Source organism: Pezoporus occidentalis, unplaced genomic scaffold, assembly GCF_034315485.1.
Source record: "Pezoporus occidentalis ecotype Australia unplaced genomic scaffold, CSIRO_AGI_Poc_V1 ctg126, whole genome shotgun sequence".
Taxonomy (NCBI): domain Eukaryota; kingdom Metazoa; phylum Chordata; class Aves; order Psittaciformes; family Psittacidae; genus Pezoporus; species Pezoporus occidentalis.
This window is the reverse complement of record NW_026913060.1, coordinates 168,427-195,815: the sequence shown is the minus strand read 5'-3', so window position 1 is coordinate 195,815 and position 27,389 is coordinate 168,427.

The window sequence follows — 27,389 nt, the reverse complement described above, 5'->3', positions numbered from 1 at the left end:
CTCATGCTCCCACCTGCACAGCAGTAAGAACCCTGGTCTCACCAGCAGCCAAGCTTTTAGAGATGTAACATTGCTGGTAGCTGTGCTCCTCTTGCAATCAGGAGGCAAACTGGGACCCAGAAAGTCCTGGGAATGGCACAGGCAGATCGGCACACACACATCCTTGCACACAGATGCCTAGGCTTTGCTTCCTTAGGAAAAAAAAGCTTAAAACAACCAGAAAAACCTATGCACCCAGTGTAAATCATACAACAGCTTTCACTCATGCTAGGATTTCTGAACCCATTTCTAGAGCATTATGCTTGGATCCAGCATTAGCTGAAGGTCTTGTTGCTCATCTGAAACCATTAAGCTGCTCCCCTTGTGAACTCTAATCAACATCTGAACCCATGTATTCTGAACACAATGTGTCACCTTCCCTGCTTTTGGGAAATGAAGTCCTCCAACAAGCGTTACAGGGATGAAATATGGGTTGCAGATGTTGAACCAGGAAAGGGCACAGAAACAAGTTTGCAGAGCTGAAATATAACTTCCAAAACCTGTTTCCCTTTGACATTTCAGTCAGCTGTTCCACAAGTCTTTGGGGGAAAAAAAAACACTGCTGTTTCTCCCCTTCTCATTCCTCCTTCCGTTTTTAATTCTGATTTTTGGACTATTATTTATTTGCTTTTTTTATTTAATTTTTGTCCTCAGTGCTTTAACATCTGCATAGGTTTTGGGAGTCATCTCCAAAGTTTAGCCTTGCCCTCACTTGTTGAAATGTGGTAACCTTAAATAGATCTGCTGCAGTGCATGCAGAGAAAGTGCTGGGCTCTTCTAGATACTATGTATTTTTTTGTTTTAACTGAAATTCATCTTTTATAGGGAATAATTCCAGTAGAAACTGAAGAACACAGCTTGCAGGTTTGGCATGCATCCAGGGCAGGAAAAGTCTCCTGATCCATTCAAGTGTGCCTACTCACCCAGTCCAAAGCAGGAGCCAAATTGAAGCCATACTGAGCAGAGCAGGCTCTGGAGCCCAAGCAAGTCATTAGCAGCCTTTCAAGAGACTTAGAAACAGGACTTTGAGACAGGTCTGTTTTATATGGTGGAATCTGGAAAAACAACCACTGCAGCTTGTAAAGCAGAGGTTAACAAAGCAATGTTCCTGTGCACCTGCCAGCCCTGGCTTCCCCAGCCCCTTTGGTGCATGCAACCAGTACCTGCAACCAGCCAGACTGCACCCCTTCCCCATATGACTCCTGTGATTTTCTGACCAATTCAAGCATGACCTGTAACTTCCCTTTTCACATCATTCATGATTTCGAATGCCTCCTAGTTTTAACTGCACCTTATAAATCCAATGGAAGTGACTGTGTGATTGAAAAGCCTTTTACTGGCTCCCAGAAGAGCTATTCCAGTTGCGAGCCATACGGCTGACATCAAAAATCGTTCCTTTGGAATAAACCCACAGGCACACAACCCATACACTCTATACGTGAAGACACACACACCCCCACACAAGCTAAAGCTACACAGAAAGCTGAAGTTGCAGGTACAAACCATGCTTGCACACATGCAGTTTCCATATCAGACGTACACAATTTTCAGCCTTTGTCCACTGCATTGCCAGTTCTCACTGGACAACTCCATACTTTTCTAAATAAAGGACATTTTAAAATAGCTCCCCAGAAGTGACCCCCTGAATAAAAAAGACCAGGTCTGATGACTGATACAGATCAGAGGAGTGGAAGGACAAGGCATCGCCTTTCCACCCTTGGGGACCATGACACACACAGAAGCGTCAGCAGTCAGTCAGTACAGGTAGCTGGAGGCTGACGTTTATTTTGGCACCTGCCAAGGTGACTTTGTTGTTGGGATCAGGGCTTGGCCGGCAAACTCTGCTGGTAAGACAGCATCCAGACCAATGCAATAAGCCGTGTCTTGAGGGAAGCCAAAAGAAAAGACAAAAAAGACCACACACAGCTCAAGGTTGGTGCCTGGATTTTACAGGCGTGGGGAGAGGGGGTGGGGGTCTGCCCTTTTTTCTTTTTTTTTTTTTAACTTCTTTCCTGATATTTTTTTCTTTTTTGTGAAAATACTGAAGAACTTGGGTAAAGATTTGAGTCATTACGAAAATGTAATTCTATCTCACAATACAGATGTAATGAGCCTGGGCAGCGAGGTCTGGGGGAGACAGCAAATCAGGCACTCTAATTAGGAAGTAGGGAGGCCTTTGGTCAAATTTAATAAAAATAGTCTTGTTTTATTTGGAACATTAAATCTGAGAGCATGTTGTCTCTTTTATGCTGCCTTATATCTGCTTGTCAGGCAGTGGGACACTTCCTGTGAGAGGGGCAGGCTCTCAAGAAGACTCAGAGCTGTGGCTGGGATGGATATATGTGGCAAAAGGAGCCATTACGATGATTTTTTTGGCTTTCACAAATCTTTGCCCAGGCTGAGGAAAAGGTTAACTTTTACTTGGTATGAGTTGCCAACAGGAATCTCTCTCCCTCCAGTGACATACAGGAAAAAAAACCTTTTACTTTTCTCATCTGTCAGCTAAAAGCAAAGCAAAACACACCCCATGATATTTACAGGTTAGGTTTTAGACAACTGGCTAGTCTCTCTCCTCCCTGGTGAATCATTGCTATTGATTTAATGAGCTTTAATGTAACATGCAAACAGCAAAAGTCAGCCCAGCCAAAACCATTGAAACCACTGGGAAATCCTCAGGTCTTTGCAGTGGTGTTTCAGCCTGTAACAATGATGGACAGAGTCTTTGGCAGCCCAGTTTGGGGGCAAATAAGAGATTCACACAGTACTTAGCAGCTCTAAGTGACTGTCTGTGGACAGCAGTAACAGCCAAGGAGACAGTGACTCAGCGGACTTTAAATTAATAAAGGAACAGATTATTTCCCTTCATTCTTTACTAAGAGGCTCCATCTGAACTCCTTTGGACAGTTATGGGCCCCCTGTATAAGAGAAATTTAGGGCAGGTGAAGAGAGTCAACAGAGAGCCACTGAGATGGCCAGAGGGCATGAGCACCATGTTCAAGGAAAGGCTGAGGCAGGAGGTTGGGTTTGAGACCTCCACCAGCTTCAGAACATAAGAAGACTGGTGAACAATGTCCTTTATCAGAAGGAATCTGTCTTCCCAGACCCCAAATCTCCTGCTGGACAGATTATGATGGATTCCACTGGAGAACTGTCAAAAAAAAAAAAAAAAAGGGGGAATTTGGTGATCTGGTTCTGTTTTCCTTGTCTCTCATGATGGACCCTCATGGAGGTTATATTTGCTAGGTCTCGGTCTTGTGTTTAAGCAGGAGTCATCTCTCTAGACTTGGACTAAAGAGACTGTCCGCTCTGATGGCCAACTACAGCATGCCTCCTTCCAGATTGTCCTCACAGAAACTTTCCTGTGAAAACTTCTTTGACAAGGATAAAACTCTCATCAGCCGCTGTTCCACATTCCCCAGAAAACAAAACTAAACTAAATGAGGAAGATTTTTCATCTCACAATAAATAGTATCTACTGTAAGGAGCTGCTTTATTGTCACTTTATTTTACAGGGCAGGTGTCCCAAAATGGAAAGAATGAGAAACATGATTAATCCCACGAGACAGAGAAATCAATTGACTTTTGAATTCTTCTTCACATAGTTACATTTGATAGCAGAAGTGTCAGACTGAAACTTTCACTCTTTGACTCCTCAGGCACTTCATTACCGCTAGGCAGAAACCACAGAACTTCTCTTGGGAGTTTGGGACTTTCTCTAATCTGTAGTTGCAATTGTCTGCTGGGTTCTAAATACCGTGTAAGACTAGACTGAGATACTAACAACTTTCCCATCCTCCTTTTTCCTGTCTAATTTCATCTGAGTAATCTGAAATGTCCATCACTTAGGGTATAAAAATGGTTGCTGATAAAGCTGACTGTATATATTTCCGTCTGTTGTTTCTTGCACTCAGACACTCTGCCTGTTTGCAGTTAATTGTTGCTTGGCTTTACTTCTCATAATGGACCCAAAGGACCTTAACCTTTAGCACTTATACAGCTTTTTTAGCAGAGTCTTATGCACATGGATTATGCAGCATGTATGGAGAGGAAGTAGCTGGCTGAACCTGGCTTTGGAACTCATGAGCTCCAGAGCATGTACTGGGATCTGAGGAGACCCTAAGACTTTGAGCATTTTTAGCATTTCCATCTCATAACATGAGTACCACCATTATGGTACAAAACACCTACAGACTTAATCTACCCTTGGGTGAAATGAATTCTCTCATAACTGTAGCTTAGCCCAAGTAATTGTGTGCAGTGTAGACACTTGACACAGTGGGGTAGATGTAATAAACCAGAGCTGCATAGACCATTCCTGTGGTTTAGCTTTAGAACCTCTCTATTGAAAACTTAGGAAATGAAGAGTTAAAAAGGAAATCCACATGTGTTTATAGCCAAACGGACTGTAATGAACGTGTGAAATGAATTACCAAGGAAAGCCATTGCTAAATTATGGTTTAAGCATCAAGGCCAGTCAAAAAAGAAAAAAAAAAAACCAGAAACAGCTTGAATGAGAAAATGAAAGATGGAAGGTTCGGAAGGTGACAGTTACAGGCAGTTGACAGCTTGTCAGAACCAGCATCCTTCTTCCCTATACTGACTCATGGTTTTCATCTCTGTTACCATATGTATCCTCTCAGAAAGAGACCAGACCACCTATGTGATGTTGAGCTTCCTCACCACATGCATTGATGTGCCCGTACACTTGTGAGCTGTGTGGTCTAGGATTTCAAGAGGGAAATAAAAGTTGGATTCAAGACCCTGAGTTTTAATCCCAGCAGTTCCCAAAGGCTGATTGCACCAAACCTGAGAAAGTCACTTGCTTCTAGCTGCAATTAAGGAATATGAGACGTTTGGGGAACCATGTTTTCTACTGAGTAGATCTTTCTTGTTTCCTTGCTTCTTTATAAAGAGGGTAATAAATGTAAAATGTGCATATTTAGATGGTCCATCTTTATGTTTCCATTCATTTGTTCGTTTCTTTGCTTGTTTTGTCAAGTGGTCCAGGCTGCAAGTAGACCCATTAAGAATGTCTTGCTCCCAAGGGCAATAATCTCAAAAAAAAAAATTAAAACTATTTTACGAGATGCCCAGATTCATGTACAAAATCTCTCCCCAAAAATTTGGCCACTGTTTCTTGTGAGCCAGCTCCAGATTTCACAACTACCGTATCTTTACTTCACAGTGAAGTATCTTTACTTCACTGACTCGCCTGGAGACAGACAGAGTTGTTCACCCATACTCCTGTGCTCCTTGTTGCTGATGGCTGAAACTTTGTGCAAGTCCCAGCTAAAGCAGGGTGAGAGACATCTGTTACACTTTTCTGCTAAGCCAAGCTTGTTCCCTTTCAGTGCTTTCTCCAGGTAAGCTTTGAATAGCTGAGCAATAGGGAATTTTCATCCCTGCAGATTATAGGGCTGCAGACTGACAGGATCTTCTTGCCCTGGCTTAACAGTGTAGTCTTGTTATTCCAAGCTGTCCTTACACCAGTTTTACCTCCTTTTCTTGAAACCAATAGACTCCAGAAATGTACAGGTGGTTTGCCTGACCAACATACATTGGTGGCTCTTGGGCATGCTGAGGCTCATAATATGTGGAAGTCATACTGGAGGCTGAGATGGTGCCAGACTTGTACCTCAAATGGAAAGGACAATTTTTTTCTCAGGGCACCCTTATGTTTGCACCATGCAAAACACAAATTTCTTCAAAACCATGGAAGAAAGAAAGTTTTTCCAACTGAAAACACAAAAACTTTCCATTAAATGCCAGATTGTGTGATACAAAGCACTGATGGCCCTCTGGCCACAGCTGCTTCTGTTTAGTCATAGTGTGAGCAAAGAGACACTCAAATAACACATTTACACTGGAACAGCCCCTGCCGTAACTCGCGTTATTGCAGCTGGACTCACATCAAAACCCAATGCACTGTGTGGAAAGCAATTACCCACTGCAAAATGGTGGAATGAAAAGCACTCTTCAATATCCCCTTTCTTAATGGTGCTGAACCAGATCCGGCAACTCAACAAAATACTTGACAGAGTTTCTCCCTCCCCTGCCCCCCCCCCCCCCTTTCTTTTCCTCTTTTCCTCTGTTGTTGAATCTGAATTGCAAAGATCCATCAGGCATACTAAGCTGAGAGCAATTTTACCAAAGCTTTTATCAGCCCATCCAGGTTCTCAACTAGCCTGGCAAGACTTGTGTTGCTGCTTGTAAAACTGTGAGGATCCCGGTTAGGGATCACATTGCACTAATTTACAGGATACAAACAGATATTGTGAGACCAACCATGAGATATTGGGAGGATTCAGCTAAGCTTCTTGCACAGACTTGGGGGCCCAGCTGGTGGCCAGACATAACCTGGCCACATAGTTTTGATACTGGGAAGGGATGAGTGGGGGAGATGTGGGAGTAAAGGACTGCATAGCCCATGGCAGAGCAACTCGTGATGTGCAGCCTGTAAAAAAGACTAATAAATTAAATGTTAGAGGCCCCATTTCACAAAACAGGTGCTTGTTTTTCTCCAGCAAAACACAAGCATGAGAAAACAAATCACTGGGGACCAAAATGACAGCCTTGTGATGCAAAGGAGGGAGTATGGCGAAACAGCTTTTCATTTTCAAGTGCATCCAATGGTGTGCCTTATTTGGGAGATGCAGCCTGTCAAGTTCAAGTGAAATTAGATCATTGATTTTCCGCTGCAGGAAGCAAAACAAGATTTCCCGGCAGCCTGGAGAGTGGTTTGTTTTGTTGGGGTTTTTATTATTATCATTTATATTTTTCCTAGCTGTTTAAATTTATGTCTAAGTAGAGTGCTATTTGTAATCCAAATAATTTTTAGTTTGTTTTTTTTTAATTGTTCCCTTTGTTTTGTTTCCTACCAGTCTGTGAGAAAGAACCCCACCTTTGGAATGAAACATCTCAATTCAGTAGCTGGGGGCCTTCAGCTCTGTCACCTACTAGTAGGCTAGTGAGCCAGTGCCCCATCAAAAACCTACACTTCGTTCTAGATGATACATGGCCTCAACTGAAAATGTAGTCCCTGCCTCAGAAGGTTGTTACTTAGCCTTACAATCAAGAATGCTCGGGCCCTGACAACGCAAAGAGTGCACAGAAATAGTACCCCACATGCAAACATACTCAGGTAGCCCAAATTTAGACACCACTCCTTGCTGTCTTTCATCACTGCCATCTCAGCATGCACCATGAAAAACACTCAGATTTCCCATCCCGTGCAATCCCTGGTTTGCCAAAGGTATACTGTCTTGATGCAGTTTTCCCCAAAGTGCAGCACCATTGGGGTTGCTACACCAACCAGTGGAGCAGACCAGCCCAATGGTGCATCAGAGTATGTGCCAATCACCACAAGTGATAAATTCGGGTGGTAATTTGCAGGACATGCAAATTATTCCTCACCAGCTATGCTGTAGTAACTGGTGCATATGAGGTGGATCTGCTTTTTCTGGCAGGGCCAGAGCTAGTGAAGATCTAAGCAGTCTGTGGAAGATGCTAAAGGCCTTTAAACTGAGCAGATCATGAGGACTGCTCATGAGGACTACCTCTGCACTCAGGAGGTGGATGCTCAACAGTTCTGGGGACAGGGTACAGAGCAGAGATGAGGAGCAGTGTCTCAAAAGCTGCATCTGAGAAGCCCTGCTGTAGCAAATGCGCGAGGAGTTGGGTGAGGTTAAAAGGGGAGCGTGCCGGGAAAGCAGAAGGAGCTATTGAGAAGAGCAGTGAACAAGCGCGCTAATTGCAAGAGCAGCAAGGAAAATATGACAGGGAAAGGAGTCGAGGGGAAGCTGGAGGGGCCCCAACAGCCTGCTGCTGAGTAGGGTGCAAATGGCTTCAGCAGAGGCAGCTTGCAGCTGCAGGGAGCAGGTGCAAGGGCAGACGGATGCTGCCCTGAACCTGGGGAGAAGGCTGTAGTCAGGAAGGAAACCAGTTTTCCCAAGCTCCAAACAACAGCACGCGAAAGAAGGAGAAGGAGGGAGAGCAGTGCTCAGACAGAGGAGGAACAGCTCTGTCACTCTCCACTTCAGGAGCGTGATGAGCAGATGAAAGATGAATTTACTTCAGCCAGTCCTGTCAGATGTTTCTGAGCTGTGGGACTTATCAGCTGTCAGACCAGAAAAGAATAACTTAAACAAAAAGCTTTCACAACCTTCATTCCCAAATCTGTGTGTCATAGTGTGGCAGGAAAAATGATTTCTGGCCTTTTCTTTTTCTTTCTTTTTTTTTTTCTTTCCCCTCTTCTCTGCTACTACTAAATGTTTTTTTTCTCTTTCTCTCACTGGACAGCTGGAGGGAATCCAGACGGCTGCTGTTTTTGTGGCTGCACACTGAATGCAATGGGGGAGGCTTGCAAATGGCTTTCCAAGTAGCCAAACACAACGGTGATGAGGGGCAATCCTTGTGCGGGGAGCAGGTAGCTTTCTGTAGACTGAAATGGCAGGGCCAATGGCAGTGTCAGGGTTCAGGGTTTCCTGTCTCTTCATTCTTCCATTATCCATGTCAAAATCTTCCACTCCTCTTCCCCTGCCTCCTTTCAAGGGCCAGCCTGTTCAGATGGGTGCCACCACACAAAGCCCCAGATGTTCCCACACAGCGATTTCAGCTAGTGGCTCATTCTAATTAATTCCTTTTAAGCTGGAGCCTGGAGGTAATTTCCAGTCCAGATACTCTTGACTAACTCAGATGAATACCCAGGACTGGCCTGAAAGAGGTAAGAGGAGCTCTGCTGTGCCAGACCAACACTCCACAGACGCCCCAGAGTCAACAAGCAGATCCAAAGGACTCCTGAGGACTCTTCCAATTGAGTTATATGATGATCCAGTGTGGTGCCTTCTCTGCAGCAGAGGCCTAGGGCAGGTCACTGGGGAATAAGACTTATATGGAGTGGTCCTTCCCTTGCATGGTTCATGTCTCAGCAAATTAAACTCACACAAGCACCTTCAAACCACAAGCTGCTCAGCCTTTCAATCATTTCCGACTCACATGATGGTATTTTAAGCTGTGTCTAGGTTATTTTCTAGGTTATCCTTCTTTTAGTGTCCAAGAGGGTCTGAGGAACAGGGTTGGAAGAGCAGAAAAAGGTTAACAGCTTGATCTAATGGTGAGATTGGCTTAAAAAGAGAAACCAAACTTCACATTCTTTATTCACTAGAGACAAAGGGGTCATGCTTCTTTCCAAGTAATCATGGCTTCATGAGCTACTAAGTAGTTAAGACTAGTACTTAGTCTTAACTACTTAGTACATTAGTAGTCTACTACTACTACTACTAGTCTACACTACTAGTCCATTAGTAGTCTTAACTGTAACAAACATAAGGGAGTATGGAAAGACATAAGATGTAAAAGAGTCTAAACTGTGTTGTTCTCTGCTTGCTTCATGCCAACAGGAAACACTCTGGTGGTTCTTTTAGATCTGCTAATGCCTGGTAACTTGCCATGTCCTTTATCATTTGACTATGAGCATCCCACTCATCCTATGGAATTGGTTGACATTTTTCCCTTCCCTGTTCTCCTCTGCACTTTAGCTATGTCTTCGCATCCTGTCCCTGGTTTGTTTCTGTCAATTCTTTAAACAGCTGCTTGGGTTCTGCTCCAGAGGTGGCTGCATTCCAGCAGTGGGGAATGTGACTCCTGACATATGGGAGAGCTGGTGCCGTATGTCAGGAGCTGTGAAGCTGAGAGATGTGACACATCCAGGGTCAGCTTGTCAGCACCATGCAGCCCCAGGAAAGGTCCTGGTTTGGACATCCATTTTATTATCTTCACATGCTTCAGCTTGGTTTCTAGCAGCAGTTCCTTGTGTTCATTTCCCAGCCCATAAGCGAGTCACTGCCTCCAAAAGTCATACACTTGCCATACAGTGAATAGGCTTCACATGTGAAATCCCATGCTGGAAATGGCCCTCAGTCATCAACTGCAAGCAGCACCAGGGAACAGAGCTGCTGACCGTGATCCTGGTGTCGAGTATCCAAGCAGCTGGGCTGCTCTTTGCGTTCCCCATGCTGTGTTAGGGAGGGTCATGCTGCATTTGCCACGCTGGGTTGGGTCCCCATTTTCAAAATACTTTCTGGGCTTCTCAGGAATCTCCCTCTGGCTTCTCACTCATTGGCAGGCGCTTCCTCACATCCTTCTTCTTTCTCTCTTGCAGTCAGCTGGTGCCAATGCCCTCCACAAGAAAGGGCACCTTGACCCATTCACTGCTACCCCTTGTGTCCAGCAGGCTCCAGTGAGTCTGGAGCCCCCTCTGCTTTTTTCCAGGACAGAAACTGGATCTTGGCTGCGCAAGAAGGCATCTGTGGGTTTGCTGTAGTCATCTTTTCCCTCTGCTGTTTCACAGGCCATCTTCTGAGTTCTCATGGACCAGTAGCGGTCCTTGAGCTGGGAGAGTCAGGAGTAAAGAATATAGCCTAAGACTCAGTTTCCCACAACCCAATCCCTTTCATGCCAGTATTAACCAGTATCAGTATCATGAGCTTCAAAGTGCCACACCCCATTCACAAGTTGCGGACAGTGATGCTATTAGCATGGAGGAACATCCCAGTATGGTGAGGAGACAAAGAGCATGGCAACTACAGCAGAGCTGAAGCCACTTATCTAGCAGGAGCTTTCCTTCTCCCCACTGACACCAGAACATGAGTCCATAGAGCTCCACCATTTCCAACTAAGAAGCATCTGCCACAGCTCATTTCCTTTAGCCAATATACTTCCTCTGTTTCAGCTTCCCTCCAGCAGAGCTCTTTCCCAAGGAGCCTCTGCCTAGCTCTTTCTTCAACCTGTTCACCCCAGCCTCACCCATAAAACTCATCAGTCAATCCTCAGACAGCCTCAGCTGCTTCTCCCCAGGAGCTCCATGGCCACTTCATGGATAAATATCCTCGCTCCACTGAAGGATCAGCCTAAAAATCAGGACTCTAAGGGTTCAATCTGTAGCAGACTCTCATGAAAGCTGCTGCTGGCATCAACTTGTCTTGAGGGGAAAAGAGCAAGAGGCTCTTCAGCTCAGCTCACAGAACCCATCCCACTGTTAGGAACTGCTGTTCCCGAAGGCCAGAAGCAGCCTTTGCTCAGATGATCCCAATGCCAGAGAAGTAAGTCTCTACAGCAAGGTCAAGCCAGGGCCTAAGCTCTGTGCACCTGTGACATACTCTAAATTGTTAGAAGCCCAACAAGGATCATCTTGCTGGCCAATAAGGATTGCCATCCCAAGTGCTGCTGTGGCAACCCACAGAAATGATGTGGGGTGCTGATCCAGTTATCTGGAATGGAAGAACTTTGCTTTCCTTTTATGAAAGCAGGATATCTTGTCAGCATGTTCCCTATGGTTAACTTCTGTCCTTCAGCTAGTATAGAGCAGAACAAGACAGCCTGTGTGTCCTTTGGCCTATAACAATGGGGACATTTCTCTGGGGAAAAAGAGAGAAATTTCCATCAAGTTAAAAAGGAGGGACTATTCGGCTAGCCCAAAATACAGCTGTAACCGAGATACAAACATATTTCCAGGCTCCAGGAACAAGGAAGAAGGCAAGAAAGGCAGGCACAGATCCAGGAGTCACACATGGGCACTCCATGCTTAGCTATCCACTGGCTACATGTACCACTAAAACACAGATCAGAAGCAGGAAGAGGAAATCTGTGCCTAGTCAGAACCATTCCTTGGGAAATTTCCACGAGCCTCTCATCCAGTGAACCTGTGAGGCTTCTTCCTTCTCATTACACGCTCATGTAATACCTCTACAAACTCTGCTTCTTGCTTACTTCACTCCCATTTGATCATTCCACTCCAAGATGGGTAGCAAGCCCTAAGCTCCAGCGATAACGCTGTGCAAGGCACTTAGACACGGCTATGTCTGAACATGAACATTTCTCTCTGATTCTCAGCTCTATTGTCTGAATATGTCACTGCTTGCATGGAGACAAGACTTCTCAACCCATTTATGAAACAGGACAGCGCTTTTGCTCACCCACAGAAGCTGAGGCACAATAGGACCTATCCAAACTGCCTCCCACATCACCCAAAATAGACTTTAAAGACTACTGTGATATCGAAGTTCAAGAAAGCAATTGAGACTTTCTGCCATCAAGGGTTTTGGGGAACTTGAATCATGTCTGCAATTGCTGGAAGAGCTGACAGCTGAGTACCTTGCCCTGCTGTCTCGAACATACTAGAGCTGGAAGGTTATTAGCATCTCCTGAAAATTGATACATTCAAGTACACAAGAAGAGGCATAACTTCAAGAGGACCAAAAAGTCAAACAAAAGCACCTCTGGTACAAACAGAAATGGGAAAAAATACAGAATCAGTCAGAACCAGTCGGAAGCTTTTCTGGACTAAAAGGCTAGGTGGAGGATTTTGCACATGCCAAAAAACAAAGCGAGTAGTGGCACCTGTGGCTTATCTCTAAATTGCTGTTATACGACTGGAGTGTACGTGGATAAAACACAGCTCAGTATCACAAATTAGCAACAGAGATGTTGGTGATGCAAACACGATAACATTACACATACAGCAAGAACTGAGGCTGAAACTACTAAATATAAAGTGTAAACTGATTCTATCATCACAAGCCACAAGCTGCAGATCTGTGTTCCCTACAGCAATGAAAACGTCACTGCTGGGGTCACTCCTAGGTATGTGCAAACCCTCGCCAGAGGTGAAGCTGGTGCTGTGGAGTGATGCACCTGAAGTGGTGTTGGTATTACACATTTTTTTCTCACCCATGAAGGAACATGCCATTTTACACCACAGGTGAGAAGATTAACTCTGTATAGTTATTGCGGAGTCTATGGGAAAGCAAGTATAATACAATGCTATCCTTGTCTTGGAGCCAAATGACAGCAACTTCTTTGCTTGCCAGTGCATTCAATACTACATCTACAGGACTACTTTCTTGGGCCAGAAAGTTCAAGCACTATATTAGATAACCAGAGATGCTGGTTGTTTTTTGGTTTTGTGGTTTGGTTGTGGTTTTTTTTCGCCTGTACTAAGAACACAAGAACATATTGCAGCTTATGCATTGTTTTTCCTGGCTTGACTTTATCAAATTATGAACATCAGCACCTGCTAGGTTGGAGGACATGTTTTCACAGACAGATCATCTGATTTATGTTCTTATTTCCTATGTTCACAGATTTTAGAATCACTGCAATAAACCATTCCAGTTTCATGAGTAGTACATACTAGAATTAAGGGTGTAAAATTTCAGTACTCTCACAAGTAGTGCAAGAGCACATCTCTACATTTGCAAGGGGATATTACAAAGTTCTAAACAGAGAGGATGAATAGGAGATGATTGTAGCTTGGCCCTCATAATGTAAGGCTGAAAGGAGACAGGCTTGTAACAAAGAAAACAAAGCACTTCACATAATGCATCACTGAACAGTTCAAGTCTGACAGTAGGTGCTGAGGAAGCAAAAAAAAAGCTTGCATGGACTCAATACCTGAATGGACAGATTAATGGAAAAGCAATCCATCAACGGCCTCTAATCACATATACAGCACCTCTGAGCCACCACATGCTGGGAAAGTTACCTGTGAAGCATCATCCATTCCCAGGCACCCACTGTTGGCCTCTGTCAGAGAGGGGAGTTGGGGCAACTGGACTTCTTTTTTGATGTGAGTCAGTCTCTCTTATGTGGAAACCACTGCCAAGCCACACCGAATTTACAGGACTATCCTGAGCCTAAGACCAGTCTTTTCATCTCTGCCTATAGGCAGTGGATCTGCTAGCGTGGTCCAAGGTCGTACTTCCCCCAATCTGGGGCTGCATGTGCTCCAGCAGGCTTAATCGCTGCTTCCCTAGAAAGCGGCCAAACAGAACTCTTCATTCTCCCTGTCTTTCCAAAAAACACACTTCAGAGTAGTTTAGACATAGCCCTGGGGACTTGTGCTCCTCTGTTTGAAGTACAAACCCTTTACATCAGTTGTCTTTTAGCCTTGGAAAAATACTTAAGGTACTTAAGTGTGAAACCAAGCGAGTCTCCCCCTTCATCCCTGCCAGGAAGTGCTCCAGAGGGGTGGAATTTGTTTTTCCGATTAGACTTCGCGCAGCACGACCTTTGCCATCTCCAAGCCAGGTCGGGCTGATTAATAGGCTGTCGTCCCAGCACAATGAGGTCCAGAGGGGTGTGGGGTTGCTAGGACATTCTCCTAACAGCTTCTGCAGGAGAATCACTTTTGGATCACTCTGCACCATTAAGCAAAGAACCTGGGGGTCTTTAATTTATCAGGTGGGAAGTGAGGATAATTACTTTTCAAGCAGCCAATATACCCGATGCATGCTCACAGCGGAAGCAAAGGAGGGAAGTTGGGGGATTCAGACACTGTTTACATTCTGGGGAAACGGGATCTTGGAGCTATACACCAAGCTTGGAAAGGGAGTGTCAGACTGGGATGGAGAGGACAGGCTGTTATATAGAGTGACTGACAGATTAATCTAATAGTCTGGACTCTGAGGCTCCACAGGTGTTCAAACCAGTGGTCAGACCAGCCAAATTTGCAGACAATAAATCCAAAGCCTGCATGGGGCCATTGTGACTAATTTTGCTGGGGGCAGCATCAGGTGTGTAATAGGATACAGGTTCCCCCCTGCAAGGACCGAAAGGACTGAGTGAATATTGAGAGCATTTTGAAAAAATTTGTTTCTTGTCCCTTTCCTACCTCTCTCTGGTTTTAATACTACACTTTATTGTCAGGATCTTCAGTCATTACACAAACATAAAGAGACTAAGAGCCTGAAGGGGGACAACACTTCTCCTGAGCAGAGGGCTGGAATTTCCTGTCACAACAGGACTGTAGTTACTGTTTATTTAACTTTCAGGGAAGGGGTTGAAAGTATCAATGTTAGAAGATGGTCTCACCCAAGAAAAGCTTGTTTTATATTTTAGCCTGGGATACATCCTGTATGTGCTCTTTTCCAAAGGGGAAGCAGTAGTTTGACCAGTATCTTGTCTCTGGAACTGGGATGGGCCAGCTGTACCCCACCTGTGAAATCATTTGGGATGAGCACTGACAGTGAGGGATGATGGATTCTTCCCAGCTAACTAAGGCTGTCTAAGAGGCAGGACCTGTGAGGCTTGCTGTTTTGCTCAGTTGAGAAGAAAGCAGCTGCAAAAGAGAGAATGTAAATGCGCTTTTAAATCCCTAGGAAAAAAGTCTGGGAGCTGACATCTTTAGCAAGTAGGCAGATACTTGTAGGAGGCACAAGAGGGATGGGGTAAACACAAATCTGGGAGAAAGAATGACTGAAATCTTGCACTGAATAATGCTGGTAAACCTAGCATACAGCCTTGCCTTCCATCCAATACAACTATTAGACACAGAAGTCTCAGTATTTTGAGACCTGGAGCCTTTCTGCGTGCCACCCCTCCCTCGAATATGAAGGGCTATCACTGAGCAGCAGCCCTTTAACCTGCTCTGCACCATCCCATGGGAGCCATGTAAACATTATACCTCTTCCAGCCTTTAGGTGAAACCTACTCATCAGTGATATCTTAATAATATTTAACAGATGCATGCACCTCCCCTGGGCTCAATAAATACATTCTGGGCTCATCTCCTATCCCACTTAAAAATACTACTTAAAAGAACGGAAGCGGGGGGAAAAATAACCCCAGATGCAGTGCAGTGCCCTTTGGGATGAGGTTTGTGTCTCAGAGCCTTCCTCACGCTGAAACCTCCCGTGAGTGAAATATGTCTCACTTGGGGTGAGAGGTAAAGAAGTGGTGATCTATCAGCTGCTAAGAGGCGTCAGCACTAAGCAAGGAAGGGGAGAAGCAGGTCCTGGGGGGACAGGCAGAGATCATTCAGCAGCACAGGCAGCAACGTTAGCGGCAAAGGCGTTTACAGAGGCCATCAATCCTCATGTTCCTAAGTCTGGGCGGCCCATCAGCTGGGATCAGGCAAGAGTTTCCCCCCCTGCATCATGCAGACCGAGTGCCAAGGACCTGAATTATGATGCTGAGTTGTGTAGGGAAAAAGGGCTTCGTCTTCTGAAATATCCAGTGTTGGCTCACCATCAAAAACAGTCTAACATGCTGCATGGAGCACCAGACTGGGATCTCCAAGTCTTGAAGCAGCAGGATGGCTGCATGTGGCTGCAAGACAGTTGTTATCTAAACACAAAGTATATGTGTTTCCAGCACCCTGGAAGGAAAGATGGAATGGTATCATTACTCCTTTCTCTGTAAGTGACAGCAGAGGTCCAGAGGGATCACAGGAAGGTCTGAATGCCAAGGCAGACCCCTAACTTCTAGCCTTTCCCAACTACTTTTCCCAGGGTGGTGGAAGGAGTTCCTGATCTGTGACAAAGATGGGGCTGCAAGTGCCCTTTTCACACATTGTCCCATTTCCTCCCTGTCTTCCACAACTGCCCTGTGCCCAAGTGTTGTATTATATGTGAGATCATTAGGCAGAGGATCATGGCTTTGGTCTGTACTTGTACAATGCCTAGCAGCTATAGCTGTTCCCCCTGCAGAGCTTAGAGGCACTAGCTCAACAGCCCTAGAAATAATAAAATGCCACAAGCACAGTATAGTTTCAGTAAAGAAATCTAACCACACATGAGCAGGGGAATTCAGCTTTTTGGTGGAAATAAAAGGGTAAAAAAAGTTCTTAAGGCTGATGAAATTTTCCTATCATCAGGGCTGAAAAAAAATAAATGGGCTTTTCCTGTTGATTTTGCTATTTCCTCAAGCCAGTAATTATTTCCTTCATTTGTTTTAAGCTCTCACAATTATCCTAGTAATCTCAGAGGCTACAAGGTTCCCTCTCTATGTGTTTATCAGAGGCATTTTGATGATGTCCATTTAGACACAAGAAATTTCTCTGTACCTTTATATGGTCAAAGTCATATAGGCAAATTGTCAGGTTTGGGGGGAATTTATATGGGCAAAAGATAAATTCCTAGTGCAATGGTACTAGACAGGCATCTTTAACTTCCTCGGTTTTTCTTCCTTACCAAACAGTAAACTGTCATGTTTTCAGATGATTAGAAAAAGATGGGCACCTCCTCCTCTCCTTTCCCCCCTGCCTCCCCCAACATATGCAGTTTGTTAGGCTGTGAATTTTACTGAATCATGAACTTACCTGTATCTGATAAAATAAGATTTTCCAGGGACTTTAAAACACATCACAAATCATCATTATGCTACATGAAACTTTGGAGATTCAGCTCACTAAATCACCAGTTATCTCTGCATTATCTCAGCCATTTACAGATCATCACCAGCTGTGAAGAGTGTGATTGTATAAGGCTGGAGATAACCTCTTGGCCCTTTGTCTTCTGAATGGAAGGGCCACCTGGTCAAGGTAGAAGAACTGTGACTTCCAACAGGGAATTTAGTATGGGCATTAGCAAGACTCTGCTAAAAAAAGTGCAAAATGTTTGTAGCCTAATCAAGAGCCTTGAGCAAGCTTGACTGCAGCATTACCAAGTCAGTGGAAATGGTTTCATAGCTGTGAACATCTTAGAGGAACCTGTTTATAACACCCACCATGGTACATATGCTTAAATAACACCGCTTGACCTGACAACTACACAAACAGAATTCCCTTTAGAGGACAGTTTTATAGCACCTGTCAAAGATCCTCCTGATCCTCTAACACAAGAACTAAGTGAAGAGATGGGAAATCTAACACCACACCCACATGCTGTTTAACCCCACAGAGAAAACACAGGCAAAGTGAAATCCCTCCCAATCTGTCATCCACAACCAACCTGCCAAAAAGCAGTACTGATCTGTAAATACACTGTGGGAAGGAAAATGCACTGTTACCACACACAAGAATGTGCTTCCACTAGGAGAGAGGACTGAAATATGTTCGAGGCTAGCCAGCAGCAAGAGGGTCTCCAAGGTACATACGTCCTCAATCCTTTACACTTTAGGCATTCGGCATGGCTTGATTCAATATTACCAGTGCAAAATCAGTTTTTCTTCAACGGCACAGTGTTAAGGCAAGCCTACACTTTGCCTTGCTTTTCTGTTGGGATGGGCATCAATTGTCAGCTGCTAGGATCATGATCTAATTCTCTGGAAGCCAGCAATAGGGTTACCAGGGGCAGTTCATTCGTGTGGGAGTTTTTCTGCATTTGTCACTGAACGGAGATGGATTTTTGCAATAGATCGTATATTTTACAACCTTTCTGTCCTGGTCAAAGCATCAGAATTTAACTCTGAATCTTTTCTTCTCCAGCTCCACCAGTTTCATTAACACATTAAGAGTTCAGTATCATTGTCCGGGGCCTAGCACAGTGGGGCTTTGCTGATCAGAAGAGGTTCTTAGTGTTATGTCACATGAAAATACTGTAATACCTTATCATGTCAGTGATTGCTCTTGGGAATGGTCTTGGTGTTTTCAGGCTGGGATGCTTACAGATGAGGAGCCTAAGCAGTGTCCATATGCAAGCCACAGGACTAAGCTCCCAAATAATAAATGGAAATATAACAAGTACTGTCAATACATATCCAAAGAGCTGGCCAGGTGATCAAACTCAGGTGTCTACTCTATCTGTTTATAAAATATATAAATACGTAGATTAGAGAAAAGGAAGAGGGTATGTGATGTCTAGCATATCTCACGGATCTGTGAAACAAAAATATTGGCTAGAGATGGCATAGCAGAATAATTCTTCCCCAAGGAAGAGGTGATTTGATACAAAATGAGGTACTGTCACTATAAATAAGGGAAAGATGAGACATCCTGGAATAAGGGAACTTCACCCATATATTTGGCCTTAGTACAATGCACCTCAAAAATCAGCTTTATAGTTAATCTGAAAATGCAGGACAGGCAGAGTGCACTGGGGGGACAGTTCATTCATAGCTCTGAATTAACCAATAATAGAAAGAGGACATCAGTAAGGCCTGTTAGAGGCATCCCTATGAAATATGCCAGGGAAGAGGTGGAAGAGATTGCTCAGACCAGATCAGAGACATCTCCACTACCAATGCTATCAGACCAAGCCTGCAAACTCAGCCTAGGAAGGTGATCTACTCTTCCTTTCTCGAGGCTCCCCACTGAGATGGGGGAAAGCCATTTCCTTTTTGAGTCTCTTTGCCTGGTCTATGAATTAAGATGCTTCTCTCCAGGGATATCCATCTGGAATGCATCTGACACATTTCTCCGGTGTTGCATTTGGCTCATGGGAATTGCTGTCCTCCCAAATAAGACCAGGGGTCCATCTACCCCATCTGCCTGTCTCTGAGAACAGACAACACCAGATGCTGGAGGTGAAGCTGCAGGAAACCCCTGTGGTCAGGAGTTATAGGATATCCTACCTAGGGAGACATTTCCTTAAAAAATCCTATTGCTGAATGCTAACGAATGGGCTGGAACGTGAGGTTTCTGCCTTCTCTAAGAATATGTGCTTGTGAGCAAACACAAGAAGTTGCTATTTATGGGTTGCCCTCCCTTTGCTGAGCTGCTGTAAATAACCATATATGCCAATGGCCTGCTCCTGCTGAGAAAGAAAATGTGTTAGCTTAAAACTCAATGAACTCCTAGTTCAACCCTTCCTCTTCCTAAATAAATAAACTGCAATAAAATAATAGTTTGGCTCATGTTTGATCAGCTTCATCCATCTGAACACACCCCACTGTTCCTGAATCAAGTATGCATTGAAGCAAGATCATACTGGAATTGCACAGCAAGTGAAACTGTGAGAGCTGGCTCTGCTAGGTACAGTGCTTTCACAACAGGGCATAAATCTTCCTGAGAGCAGGAGGACAAAGGGAAGGTAAAAAAGAGAGCAAAAACAAGGTGCTGCTCTAACTTTCTACAAAGGGCCCAGTCGGAAAAATGCAAGCTTGAAGTCTTGACATGGTGTGCTTAGATTCATATTTTTGTTTTACAGAGTGAAAAAAATAATAAAAGCTTTACATTCCACAGCAGCAAGTTCGGACAAAGATGAGACTGAAGCCATGTCTGCAGGACAGAAACTGCAAAGATGCAAGACAGTTACCAAGAAAGAAAAGGAGCCAGCACTGTGGGGGTGTGAGCTGTACCTCCAGGGCTGACTACTGGGAGACTGAAAGTAACCTTCCAGTAAAGGCCTGGTCCACAAAGTAATGGGGGTGCCTGAATCCATGGGTTCCCACCGATTAGTTACTTGCTCTGCAAAGGAGCTGGGTGAAGATAATGTTTAGGAAACAGGGGGAAAGTGCACCTTCTGCAATTCTATGGACTTCAGAACTGGATTATGTGCTAATCAACACAATGTTTGACTTTTTGCATCTACTGTAGGGCATTAAATTGTTGAAATCGCTGCAGTGAGAGAAATGGACAGAGTCTCAGTGGGAGAAGAGTTATATATCTGATGAATGAGAAAAGGTTAGGTCTGATACAGTGCTGTTGGACTCAATTACAATTATCTACCTATATACTATATACCTAGTGCCAGTTCTGATCTGGCAATAACAAACAACACAACTCTGTGGATTTTCATATCCCAGCAAGTGTCCTATCCTTGGCTCTGCTGGATGGAGTCAGGCTAGTGTAGCCAGCAGGTAATGAGTAGCTAAGCAGGTCATTTGACTCGCAGAATGACTGATGAATCCTGGTTTCCTATGACTTTGTGCCTCATGAGTCATCACCAATCCCGATTAGTTGGTGTTAGAAAAGGCTGAGCCCATGCCCTGGCTTTCCCCAGACACCAGCCCTGAATATGTTTCCCTCCTTCAGCCAGCTGCTGATGTCATAATATGATCCATAAGACCATGATGTTATGGGGGAAGAAATCAAAACCCACACAGTGCAGTTTTGCTCTAGAGTGAACAAGGTGACAGCCCTCCCTGAAATGACTGCCTCTGAGAATCCAGTAACTCCTGGTCTGCATCTGAGACAGTTAACTCTACAATCCTTGTCAGACAAACTCCCTGTCCTGCTCTTAGGGACTCCCAGACCTGACACATTTCCAGCCTTTCTCAGGGGCTTGTAAGGCATCAGTATTATCCTGCTCACTTTAGCAAGAAAACATAAAACTGAACTGGATAAGGCCCTGAGCAACCTGACTTTGAGCTACCTAACTTTGAACTTAGCTCCACTTTGAGCAATAGTTTGGATTAGAGACCTCCTGAAATGCTTTTCAACTTAACCCGTCCCAACCTAAGCTGTGCCTCGCTAAGAGGGCAGTGACCACTGGAGATGTTCCACGGTATTCCTGATGTCTGCATGCAATCAGGGAGTGATATGCTGACCCTCAGCAGCAATGTGCTAGTTTGATTGCAGAAAGACAGCTGCTTCCAGCAAAGGTGGAAAAGGCAGTCTCCATTTGTTGGGTTTATTTAATCCTTCCCAAACTTGTCCCAATCAACACATAAGAGCTTCTCTTGGCAGAAAGAAAAGAAAAAAAAAAAAGGCGGTGGAGGGGAAAGTGGGAAGGGAAGGCAAAAAATCCAGAATTTCAGATTCTGGATTTCTCTTTTTCCCCTTCTCCCATTACAAGAGGCCAGCCTTTGAGACAGTCCTACATGGCATCTCTCTCCCTCTTGTGCAGTGTTTGCCTACTACATTATCCCCTCTCCAGCAAGAAGTTTCTCCTGCTCTGATGAAAGCTGACAGCAAACAGGGACTAAGGCTCTTTTTCTGCAGAAACACACACACCTCACAGATTCCTACATGCTTCTTGCTGTTGGCCATAATAAACTCTCTTGGCAGTTGTAAGCAGAATTAATGCATGTTCGAGTCCCCAGCTGGGGGGACTGATGGCACAGCAGATAAAACAAAAACAACCATTGTATTTCCAAAACAGCACCAGGGGAGATGTCTTTCCATGTGACACGACATTGCAAGAAATCACATGGATTTTTGCTAATGTGAAGCTTCAGGGGATTATTGTGTGAAGGAGAGAGGCAACAGCTTACTTCAGCTCTGCATCTGAGTCATTTCCAGTTGTCTGTGCCCTCACATGTATCAAAGGATAAATCTGGAAAAATCTGGGCAGGATACAGGACACTCAAGGAGATATTTCCAGGGTAAGATCTAATAGATATCGTCTCTAAGACCAATTGTTCCAGGATACCACAGCACAGAGATTATTAAGTGAGTCCAGGAGAGTCCGAGATTGCTTTAAGTCCTGTGCACTCATAGCCAAGTTGACCATGAGACAGCACATCTTCCTCTCCCTTTTGCTTCTCCTTCCAGATTGGAGAATGAACTAAGCTCCCACAACAACCTGTGTTCCAAGAGATCCCACACGTTTTGAATAGCAACCCTCTCCTCCCTGCTGGGTAGCAGCTATCTCGAGGTTGTGAAATATGGTGGCTATTTAAACAGTCTCAAACTTATAGAGCAGATTAACCGAAGTGGTCAGAAAGTACTTCCTCCAGCTGAACAAGCAGAATGCCTTTGGGAAGAGCAGCATGTAGTTATCCAGGTAGGTGAAGGCAACAGAATCCTTTCCTGCAACATTTTTCCACAATGTTCTTAGTGACTGAAAGGAGCTTGTTCCTTTGCTATGCATTGGTAGGTGCCTCTAAGGCAAAGATCCACCTCTGTTTCTCATCCACTGCATGAACAGCTGAGTCTGCACTAGGACTAGGAGCCCATATCAACCCAAACTGCTGAGCTAACAGTGCTGCAGTGAGATGCTGGGCACTCATCTGGATGAACTAGATACAGAAAAACAATAAACTAAGCTCAGAGTTCCTGGAGATACCCCCTCTTCAGTATCCAGCTGAAGACTTCACTGCTTTCCTTGCAGTCTACACTGCAAACATTTGCTCAGGCCATTTGCATTGCCATACAGATACTGCACTACAAGACTTTTTGGAGACAGCATCTTCGCTTTTCCAAGCCACTGAACTAGTGATGTATGGATCGACAGGATAGTCCAGCCAGCCAGATTTAGCACTCTTGCCTCTAGTAGATTTTAGAGAAGTAATGGAAAAATGCCATCAAATATCCAGGGTCTAAATGAGCTGTGCACTGCATAGACCCCACTGAGAGGCTATCTTTGTACTGAAGATATTATAATAATGCCAAGAGGATAATGCTATGAAAAGGTGGTGATATTTCCCAAGGAAAATATCCTGCCATAGAAACAATGGTAAAGACAAGTTCTGGAGGTGCCTGTCTCTCTCCATTAACTTGAACTTCAGATGTCCCTTCCAACATCAGCCATCCTACAATTCTATAAGGAGTCCACACTACTGGCTTAGGTTAGGTACTTAGTCCATAGATAGCAAGTCCAATGGCTAAGTTACTTTTCTAGGTCCAAATGAGGTCCCTAGCCAAATCAGGAAGTGGACCACTCTTTTCAACTCTTTCCAAGTCCATCCATTCCTCCTATCACTTGAATTTGCCAGTTTGTCAAAGCTTCTTGTAAATTAACAAAACTTCAGCACTCAAAGCCCTGTTTCTTTAAACATCACAGTGTCCTGAAGGGTGAAAGTCAGTCCCACACAAATGGGTAGTACCAGGAGTTAGATGGCTTTCTGAACGTCTACTAGTTCTGTCTTCATGGCTGACTTCCACCCTCCAAAAGCTGAGCTCACATAGGTCTGTGTTTCTGTTCACAACGCCAACACTTTGCCCTTCTCCTTCTGTTCAAAACTGCTGGAAAAGGAGAACTGTTTCTTCATCAGTTATTTGAAACCTTGGTGATTGTATTTTTCATTTCACAAGAGGGTTGAGGGGGTGGAGATTAGGCATTGCCTATAGCAAACCAGCAGCATTTCACTACCTCTGCAATGACAGAGTTTCCAAAACCTTTGTAATCTGCTCATGAAAGAACACACTGACCGTGGACTTATTTCTTCCAACCTCATTTGCTAGCTTGGACCCTAGACCTTCCTTCTGGTTTAGGATATTGGCTGAAATCTTTATTTTGGGATTAATCTTTCTCTCTCTAACTGACCTCTGGAAGGTAAAACAAGGTTTACCTTACAGGGAATTAAGAAGAGGTTTGCAAAGCACCCAGAAGATAATTAGTGAGCCTTTTCTTTATGCAGAGCAGTGTCACTGAAATTGAGATCACAGAGGGACTTGGACCCAAAAGGAGCAGGAAGCATGAAGCAGTTTTCCTGTCGAAATCAGTTTTTCCTTCTGTATGTTTTATTGGTTTGGCTGGGAGCCACAAGTGATGTGTCTGTAGCCATGGAGCAACTCACTTCCTGATCTGAGACTACAAATACCCCTTCCTCTCTCAGCTTCTTGTTTTACTCAGTTAAGACCACACAATGTCCTTAGGCTGCGACAGCTCCTCAGAAACTGCGTTCCAGTTTATTCCTATAGACTTTTATGGCTATATATATAATCCTAAAACAATTTAATCTCTAAGTATCATCAAGTTTATTCTCTTTGATCTAACAAATCCAGACTCTCTTTTAGTTTTTTTTTCAACAGTCTTTGTGGTTTATATTTTGCCTGGTGCAATGTTGTTATTCTGCAACTGTAGCAGGTCAGGCAACTTAGCTACTGACTCTGCAACTATTGTTCTTAATCATGATTTGATGCCTTTTCATCCATAATGACAGCCAAACAACTATGAGCAGGGAACCTGTTCCATCACATGAGTTACCTGAGTTTGGAAACTTGGACTGAAAAATAAAAATGCACGCACACAAGAACCCTACAGCAAGCACCTAAGTGGCTGTAAGAGAAAGTCACTTTCTTCACAGCAGCACCCAACCAGGAACATTATGGCCAGCTGGTCAGCTGAATTCCCTTCTTTTCAATGTCCCAATTCACTGCTATCACTTGTGAATCAGAGGCATCCTTCAGGATTTGGCAAGAGGAGTGGTGCAAGATTCTTGGTCCAATCCTATCCGATGGACCCATAGTCCGTTCTTCCCTCTGCAGGCCCCAACCCAGGAAAGCCCTTAAGCACATGCAAAACCCCCCTTGACTTCAGTGGAATTTCTCACTGGCTTAACACTACGCATATAGTTGTGTTCATGCCACCGCCTCAGCGTGCTTCTCCAATGGCTATGTAACATGCCCGTGACCTGGTAAGCAGCTGACACATTCCACCCGGCAACAGTTCTCCACTCTGCAAAGCAATTACTGCATCCAGAGAGTGGGAGATCCTTCAGCATGAGAAATGGTTAATTGCTAAATATCCTTTTATTTATTTCTTATCTTTGTGCCCAGCCATCAGCAATATATTAAACTGTCAGAAGGACAGGGAGATGGGAAAAGTCTCTGCTTAGTTTGCTTCTTATCAACCACTGAAACAGATTGCTAAGAAGAGAGGGAGTGTGAGGACCTGAGTAAAGGAGACCCAAATAGGTCCATGACATGCAAGGATCATAAGGGTATTACATGAGGGAGAGAGAGACTTAACACCTTGAGGAAAAAATTATGAGTTTAAACAGAGGTGAGAGCAGGCAGGAATCCTCTGTGAGACTTTCCTGAGAGGTGAGAAACTTCCTGCAACAGATGACAAACCCATGTCCAAAATTTTACGACCCCTTGCTTCTTTCTTTTAAGAACAACCATGCTTTCTCCAGCTGCTTTTCTTCATCCTTTTTCCTTAGGGTCATCTTCTTGGCCCAAAAAAGGCTTGGGCAGAGATTTTCTCACCTGCAGGGTGTGTTTTTCTCTCCTCTCCCATGAGTGTGGTGGACATAGAAACATCACAGTTTGGAGGCCAGCTATAGAGATGCCTGATGAAGCATTGCATGGAAATTGCAGTTGGGATAGGACAGGTGGGGCAGGATTCAGAACTTGCTACAGAATAAAAAAATGAAAAGTTATTCTAGGAACATTTTATTTTAAAAGTTGATCCACTTACAATTTAAGCCCATGTCTGTTCTGTCACATTTCCAGCTCCATCTCACCAATGCAAACGCACTGAGGAGAATCTTTAGCAACCCAGGCTAGCAAGATTTTTTCAAGTGTTTCCCATGGGAGAGAGCTGAACCTGGCCAACTTCTATTGATCTTTCACCTGTCCCTGTGCCAGATGACTTAGTAGAAGACACTGACTTTGTGTTGCATTTGTTTGTTGACCTCACTGTATTTTACTGCTACAGTTCTGCTGCCCCAGCTATGTGTGTGCTTTGGCAGAGGGTGAATAACTTCAGAAATGTTGACATCTGCCCCATGTTTCCTTAGCAGGGTTTGGAGTTCATGGGGGATCTTTACTTTTGGAAAGCTGTGAGGAGAAAGTTGTTGACTGAGACACAAGTGACTCAACAAACAAAAAGCTTGAGATAGAAATGTGAGGTATATCAGTTCTTCCCCTTGCTAGAAGTGCTACAGTAACGTTGAAGAGATAAGAAAGCAGGTAAACTTGTACAGCCCATCCCCACCTTCCTTCTATTTGCTTTGCAATACTCAAGTTTAAAGTACTTAAAGTACTTTGTGTTGCAAGAGCAGTCACTAGGCCTCAATTCTTCAAAGCCTTTCTGACTTCCCACTGATCAGTTCACCTGGAAATTATTTTGCCTTGAGAAGTGTCATGGTTTGACATCTGTCATTGGCCAGAATTGGCAAAGTAGTGACATGAATGTGGGGGGAAGACCCCATTTTGGTATGGTGCTTCTACAGACCCAGGGAGCAGAAGTCTTGAAGGAAAAGATCAAGAGTAGGATAGGAAATATTCCATTAATCTTCTTCTTCCTACAGTCTCCAAAATCTGTGGGATGCCTTTTATTATATGAAACCTCTTGACTGAGATCAAAACTAGGACAGGTTTATAAAAAATCTGATCTTGGCCAGGACCAGATTCCAAACATGTTGTTCTGATGCTTCTTCCACCTTTTCCCCAATATCCAAACTACAAAGGATAAAGCCTGTCTTGACTCTCCAGATGTGACTCTCCCACACCCAACTCTACTAGACAAATAGAGAAAACAAAGGCTTTTATGTCATGACATCCTTAAGCACTTAGCGTCCTCCTAGAATGTGGGAACTGATCCATTGATCAATCGATCCATCCATCCATCCATCCATCCATCCATTGAAAATGCCAAGCTATTTTTTTTCTCAGGTCTCTGCATAAGTAGACTGAAGATCCACTTGTCATTAAAAGGGACACTGAAGAGGACTGAGCTACTGCTTGAGTAGATAACCATGGAAAATCTGTATTTCAGAGCCTATCTGAGGGTGTGAAATTAAGACTTTCCAGCTGAAGACTTTGTTATATAATATCTGACAATACAAAGGAGGTGTTTGCCCTGTGTAGGTTACCGGCTACAGCTCACATGATGGACTGAAAGTGCTGACAGAAGGTAGGTGTGACAGTTTCTGCATAAATGTGTGTCTGACTTGGCAAGAAAATAACTTTTTTTCTGCAGTATGAAAGGATATGAAAGAATATTTTGCCATAATCTCTGCACCAGGATGGAAATACATAGAAATAAATCCAAGTGGAAATTGCCAGCTGGTCACAGCTGACA